Source organism: Colius striatus, chromosome 15 (assembly GCF_028858725.1).
Source record: "Colius striatus isolate bColStr4 chromosome 15, bColStr4.1.hap1, whole genome shotgun sequence".
Lineage (NCBI taxonomy): Eukaryota > Metazoa > Chordata > Aves > Coliiformes > Coliidae > Colius > Colius striatus.
The window spans coordinates 14,824,309-14,831,693 of NC_084773.1; positions in this window are offsets into that span (position 1 = coordinate 14,824,309).

A 7,385-nucleotide genomic window follows, 5' to 3' on the forward strand; every position below is an offset into this window, starting at 1 on the left:
CACTGCAGCTGCGTAAAGGAGATCTCAGGTGGCCTCAGATAGTGGAAGCAGTGTCAGTTGAAGAATAGGAGAAGTATTTTGTGAAATGTTTCAAATTTGTTTCCATTTTGTACAGTGTCATAGGGAAGAACTTGCTGTTATTAGAAAAAATCACTGCTGTAGTATTTGTGTCCCTCTCCATTTATTCCCATTAGATGGGTGAAATCAGTGTAGATAATGATTTGTGAAAATGACTGTAAAGAAAAGCAGAGCTGAAGCGGAGGCCCTTGGTTTGGGAAAGGAGTGCCTGTGTATGGGTGCTGCAGTGCTGCCTTTGAAAGCAGACTGGCAGGACCCAATGGTTTGGAAGAAACCCTCAGAAAGAGTAAACTTCATTTAAAGCAGCCATTTGGGAGAGCTTAACTGAATAACTCCCACAGGAAGGCTCACATTTGCATGAAAAACAAACTCATGCAAGCTCTTTTTATTAATCCTGGTTAAAGGCCTAAACCAGAATATTTATGAAAGCTGGAAGCAATTAGCGCCTTTGTAAAATCCATGTGCACTGAGGGCAACGAGTCATGGGGACTTACAGAAGGGAAAAGAGAGAGTAAAGCGCATCTCTTGTGCTACTCAGCCTCTCCTGAGATCCCTTGTGGCCACAGAAAATCTCTTCCACTAAACATGTGATTTGGAAAGCGAGGTGGATGTGAATGGTGCTGGTGCTGGGCTGCTGCTTACCGCTTCTCCCCACCAGTCACCTACTGCACACATTAGCCTCTTCCCTAGCCCAGCTTGGATGGTGTTGGTTAAATGAGCAAGGGATGATTCACTTGATACCAGCAGTATGCTGGGGATGGATTTGAAAATACAGAAGGCGTGTCCAAGGATCTCAACTGGGATTCACCTTCGTTTTGAGATTGGCTACAGAGCAGTTCCTGATTTCAGGTGATACAGAGGTGGGCATGGTGCTGCTTTGTGCCAGCCACTCAGGAATCACACATTGCCTGCTGGCTGCTGCTCTCCATGTGTATAGGAGTCCAACATCTGTGATTGTTTGTTCTTCTGGCTGTTACTCACCGCAACCCCGGCCCTTTGGCAAAGTGCCGTCAAAATGTGAAATAAGTGTTTGCTTGGCTGTACCTCTCTTTTTGGAAAAGCAATTTTGCAATACAAGTCTGAATTTTGTACAGTAGCAGGCAACAAGGGATGGAAAAAAATAAAAAGGGGGAAAAAAAAAAGGAGACAAAGTAAGTGGCAAAGACTGTACTTAAAAACATCTCCCAGTTCATAAAAATGAGAAATTTCAGCAGCAACTGAGAGATGAAGCAGTGGAGCTGCTGAGGGCCAGGCTGGCTTAGGCTATGCAACAGGTAGTGCTGAGTAAATGATACCTTCTCCCAAGGACTCACTGTAATGACCTTGGAGACATTACAGGACGTGAGGAGCTGGACAATTTGCACCTTGCAGTGGGGCAGACTGAAGAACAGCAGTTACACCACCGGATAACAGGAGTGTGTGAGTAGGTTTGAGCGACATCCTTTCTTTTAGGCATGAATAGTCTGTCTGCAGAGTGCCACTGTGAAACACTGCTGCTTGGTAATAACACTAATTTACAGAGGGAAAATAAAAATCCTGGTGTGTCCTAAGCTCTGCTTGTTTCACCATCTCCTAAAACAGCCCAGAAAACAATCCTCGTTTCTTGGTAACAGAGTAATATAGATTGCTGTGGCTTCCAAACAGAGTGGCTTAAAATGGTGCTCTTTTCACCCGTCCACACACGCTCAGCTAATATTTACATTGGGATCTTGGCTGCATCAAGGCTGCGCCAGGAGCAAAGCAGAGGCCATCAGGAGCTGCTGGCGTTGCTTAACCCCTTGGCACGGGTGAAGCATGCGGTGAGGAAGACAGGCACTACCGGAGACCCTGCTACTGCAGCTGTGGACAGCGCACTAGCCACAGTGCAACTGTTTCAGCTCAGCATTTCTGTTGCCAATGCTGTAGGGTTTGCTCAGCCTCCTCCCTGCCCTGCCCACAGAGTATTTACAGCACAGGGCTCCCTCAACTACGACCTGGGGAAGAAAGTTCATTTCTTCATCAAGCTGCCATCTCAGAGGGCAGTTTTCAGTCAGTTGGGGGTCTATCTTTCCTCTGTGGTGGGACCAGTCGGCTGTGAACTGCTTGGTGGCAGCTGCCTGCTGGGGACTGGCAGAACCCTCCTGCCAGGAGAGATGGAGTGCCCCACGCCTCCCACATGCAGGGAAACTGGGGCTTGCAACGAGGTCGCCTCCTAGTCTATTTCTGGGTACTTGAAGACGTTTTGAGAAAGCATTTCAGTCCCTCAAAAAAACTCTGTTCAGCTGTCATTTTCCCTTGACTCTGCCTTCCTTGCAGGTGCTGGGTGCTTCTCTCCAGACCTGATTAGCATCTGCAGGAAAATGAGAGCTCTCACAGCAGCCAAGCTCCAGAGTCAGAAATAGCCATATCTGCTGAGGTAGGAGTACTTATTCCTCCCTGTAACTGGATTTAGATACACCACAGCTGCAGCTGTGTGTGGGGTGACCATGGCTGGGTCGGAAGCAGTCTTAGGAGGCAATGCCACTGCTCCCCAACCCTCTACCTGCCATTGCACTTCTGTGGGAAGTAGGCAGCCAGCACATCCGCTTTGGTGCCTCTTGTGCCTTGAAGCTGATGCTCTTGGTGATCCACTTGATGTGTTTCTCTCAGGTGCCTACTATTGCTCCAAGGCACTGGGGAAAAAACAAAACTGCTGCAGGGCAGAGAAGGGATGATGCATGATGAGAGGCATATCAGGGCAGGGGCAGAGGAGGAGAGGGTGAATGGCCTTCTTTGGTAACATAGGGCATGAAGTGTGGAAATTTAACCACAGCATGGTGGGAAACATGCTGCATGCTCTAGGCCTCCACTGCCCTGCTGCTATCCTCACCTGGGCTTGGCCAGAGCTTGTTCCTAGCTAGAGATGCACTTGGCCCTGGCACTGATTCCAGCCTTTGCAGCCTCTTCCTAGGGCTTATTACATCAGGTGTTAAAATAAATAACACCAAATTAGCCTAACCCAGCAGGCCCTGAAAGAGGGCAGACTTGATGTCTGCTGCTACTCAGCAAAATCCACAAGCAAGCTGTTAATCTCCGCTTTCTGGCCAGACTGGCAGCATCACGTCCGTGTCAGGTTCAGCACCGAAATCCTTTTCCAAACACTATTGAGAGGTTTGTAGCAATATTGTGCTGCCCAGTCAGTGCTGGCTCTCAGTTTTCTAGGTGTCTATAATTAAAAATGACTGAGGCTTATTGCAGATAGGAGGAACACAGGAGCTTTATTAAATGCACCCTACTCTGCTAGCCCAGAGCCTGGAAATAATTGCAGCTGATCTATTCCAGCATGCACAGGGCTTTTACAAAACCTGGGCTGGACTGCTGCTGTCATTCAGTAGCTGATTACCATCCTTTGGGTCACTGCAAGTCAAGGGGCATCTATTTGCTTATTTTTAAGTTTCTTGTGGTAGTTTTTCAATTGGTCCTCACATTTCAGGAAAAGCACCCAGAGAAGGTAGCAATTAATTTGTAGCAATTATACCTGGAGTGATTCCTTCTCTGAATGTACAGTACTCTCATTGCTAAGCAAATAACTCCTAATTTCTAGTCAGCTTTGAAGTGTCTTTATTCTGGAAGGGCTGGTTTTACTAGTCTTCAACAGATAACTAAAAACCTCCAGGTAGTGCATTTTTCATAGTAATTATGAGCCCTGGAATTTCCCTTTGCATGAGTCACTTCCTCAGGTTTACAGAAGTGACTAGATGGCCTTCCTCTGGGGACATGAATCCCACTTTTTATTAAACAGCCCAATCATAATTAATGCCTCAGAGTCACCATTTTAAAATAAACACATAATCAGTACTGCAAAATCTCTGTGAATTAATATGTAATATCAGTAAGTAGGACGCTCGAGCGGTATTTTAGGCACAGAATAAATATTTAATGATTTCTGTTCCAAATTTAGTGTGAAAGTGATTTAAATGCACAGCATGCTCCCTGCTTACATATCAACAATTTGACACAAATACCAGACAGCTGCTTGCATGTTTCCCGGAGATCCCCCTCGGGTGCTAGGGACGGAGCATCCTCTTCAGTGGCACGGACACAGCTTGGAGCACTTGGAAATTTCTCTGCTACTAATTCAGTAAAGGACTGGCTCATACTTGGCAAGCAGGCTTGATATTGCTCATCAGGACTTTGCTGTTGCAAAATAACATCCAACCTGTTGCCTGTCCCATCCAGGAGCTTGGCTGTGGTTGGCAAGAATGAAAGTGTTTGCAGAAGTAGGCAGTGAAGGATTTACTTGAACTGAAAGCCTGCACATCTAGAGTGGGGCTGTTTCTCCTTTGGCTGTTTTGGAAATGATAATGGGCATCTTGACACATCAAGACCCATTGGGAGGAGGGAACTTAGGTTTCCTCCCAAGCTGTTCAGGAATTGCTGGATTTGATTGAGTTTTCTCAAAGGAGTTCCTCTTTTACCTCTCCAGAAGGTAATTTTTAAATGATTTGCATGGGCAGCACCATAGCCAAGCTCCATGGGAAATTGCTGAACAGATCTCCTGGGAAAGTTTTAGGCTCCCACAAATTCAAAGAGGTTGAAAGCAGTGTTTAACCAATCCCTTGCCAAGTCTCATGAAAAAGGGAAGACTTCAGCTGGACCAAACAAAAGAAACCCAAACCACCAAAATCTCATCTTCATCTTCACTTTGAATCACCTGGATATCTCAATGTCTCAGCTACACACACATTAGTGTGGATGAGTTAGAAACACAGCACCAGAGCACTACAATGCAAATCTGAAGAAGCCTGTGGCTATGGTTTCACTACTCTGGGTTGAAGCTTTCAGGAGACCTGGGACAACTTTGGAAAGTCAGCAAAGAACAATGCTTGACAAATGCTCTCCATTTGCTAAAGGCAGGCAGTTCTGAGGAGGGGGTGCTGTGGGGTCTGATGGATGCTGACAGACACAGCCCTGCTGCCTCCTCACCCTTTCCACTCTGGGCTCTGCCTTCCTGGGGAAGGCAAATGAGGAAGCTCTGTCTTATAAAATACTCTTTTGCAACCACCTGCCCTGAGTTGGGGATGTGCTCACCCAGATGAGATACAGCTGATCCAGGCTCATGAAGAAATATAGCCCAAATACAGCCCTGGTAAAATGACAAACTGATCAAGCTGCTGAAGTTTGCTCAGAGGAAGCTATTTTCCTGAGCAGCAAGAGGTCTGGGTCTGTACTGCTGTGTGTGTTGGCTGTGCTCATGCTGTGCCTTTTACAAGTTGAGAAAGCAACTGCTGGGTGAATTTGTCCCTTAAAAGCATATTAATGCTGGGAAATATGCCTCTTTACACCATGGAAACCTCCTTTAATAGTTTGATTACACTTTGATTCCCTAATTTACTGATGGGAAAGGTGCTGAGCTGCAGAGATTTCAGCTTTCTAAGTAATTTGACATCTCTGTACATGATATCATGCAGCAGCAGCAACAGAATAGGCAAGTTAGATGTAGGTTTTAAAAGCATCAGTTTGGGTGTCTTCCAAGCATTTGTGCAGTGTTAGCACTTCTCGTTACTCCCCAGATATTTTTGTTGCAAGCAGTATCTTTCAGGTGAGATGCAAAATTTTCTCCTTCACTAAGAAATGTGATCCTGGGATGATGTCAGACATTGTATATATGTACATATATATATATGCACACACAAATTAATAGTTTTACATGTAAATGCTGCTGAAGAGGATAATAATAGCAGTAAAATCACCATAGAACTCTTTCAGCTTATTACTTAAAATGATTTGGTTCTTTGTAAGGATCCAAGGACACTTTTGATTTTAAATAAATAATAAGAATGGTTAGTTCACATAACAATTCTCCTGTATCATGGTGTCTGTGATTCGTGAGAGCATCTTACTGCCTTCGTCTTGGCACTGCTCTGTACTGAACACTATTTGCAGAGGTATTACACAGAAACAGAAAAGATTTGCAGTTTAACAGCAAATCAAGCTGCAACAGGTAATCAGTGTCATAGATATAAGTTGTCAGTTTACTGACTTGCTGAGTTGCTTCTACCACCACCCTCAGCCAGGGCATCCTACAGAAAAATCTTGTTTCAGCAGGTGTTTTGCAGCAGCTGGTCTGTGGTCCTGGCTAAGCCCTGGGATTGAACAGGGCCAGCAGCTCCGATCTCCCAGGGTTAGTGTATCTCTCCCCATCTGGCATTGCTTCAAGGGCTGCACATGCTCTGGGCACAAAGGCATCCCATCTTGCAGCCACATAGGTGTTGGGCTGCCAGGACACCTACCAGCTCCCCATCAGTCGTGGTGGGAGCTTCTCCACCTGGACCCTTTTTGCCCTCTGTGTAGCAACCAATTGCACATCTTCAGGTTAAGTCTTAAACTTCAGCAGTTTTGCAGAGCTTCATTGCTCCATCAGGATTGTGCTGATCAAGACAGAGCTTATTTCTTCTAAGCAGCAGGTTTTGAAGAGAGGGATTGAAACACTGTTTGAACACTCGTTGCTTTATTGGCCTCTCTGGCATAATCTCTGGCAAGCTGATTTACTGCAGCCATTTTACTGCATGTAGAGCAGAGAGACCAAGCCTGTATGCGCCCCCAGCAGCTCCTCAGGCTGTGTGCGTAGAAGAGAACAGCTCCAGCCAGCCCTATGCTGTTAGAGGCAGTAAGGACAAACAAGGTAACGTGGTCCTTGGATAGCCTGGGAGTGAAGCAAGGCAGCCTGGCTTTTACAGACCCTGCTGAGTCTGCTGGGGAGTTCAGCTACTTCAGAGCCCCTCCACTGTCTCCACAAGAGGCTTGAGAGAGATCTGATGAAGGTTTGTGATATGGGCATTGTGTTGTACATGCACTGTGCTGTACATGCTCAGTGATGTTTGTGCCCCATGGTGTACATGCACTATGCTTGATGTATACCGTGCTGTGTGTGCATTGTACTGTCTGCACAGTATTTTATGTACACTGAGGTGTATGTGCCCTGTGCTGCACCACACTTTGGTGTACGTGTACTATGCTGTATATACACTGTGCTGCCCATGCCATGCCTATCGTGTATAGCAGACCCTGCTTTTGTGCCCAGCTACCCTCTGTGAGTATTTGTGGAAGCACGACTGGCAAAAGCACACTGTGAAAATGACCAGAAACAGCTCGTGCTAATGAGAACCAGCTGTAGGAGGGTGAGCACCATTGCTAAGGGCCAGGCAGTGTTTTACAATGAGTATGTAGAGATGGAGATAACTAGGGAGCCAAATAACTCTAGTGGTATTTGCTATGAGAATGAAAGTGGCAATTTGCTCCCTGGACTCATCCAAATTTCAAAATACATCTTCAGATGGGAAAACAGC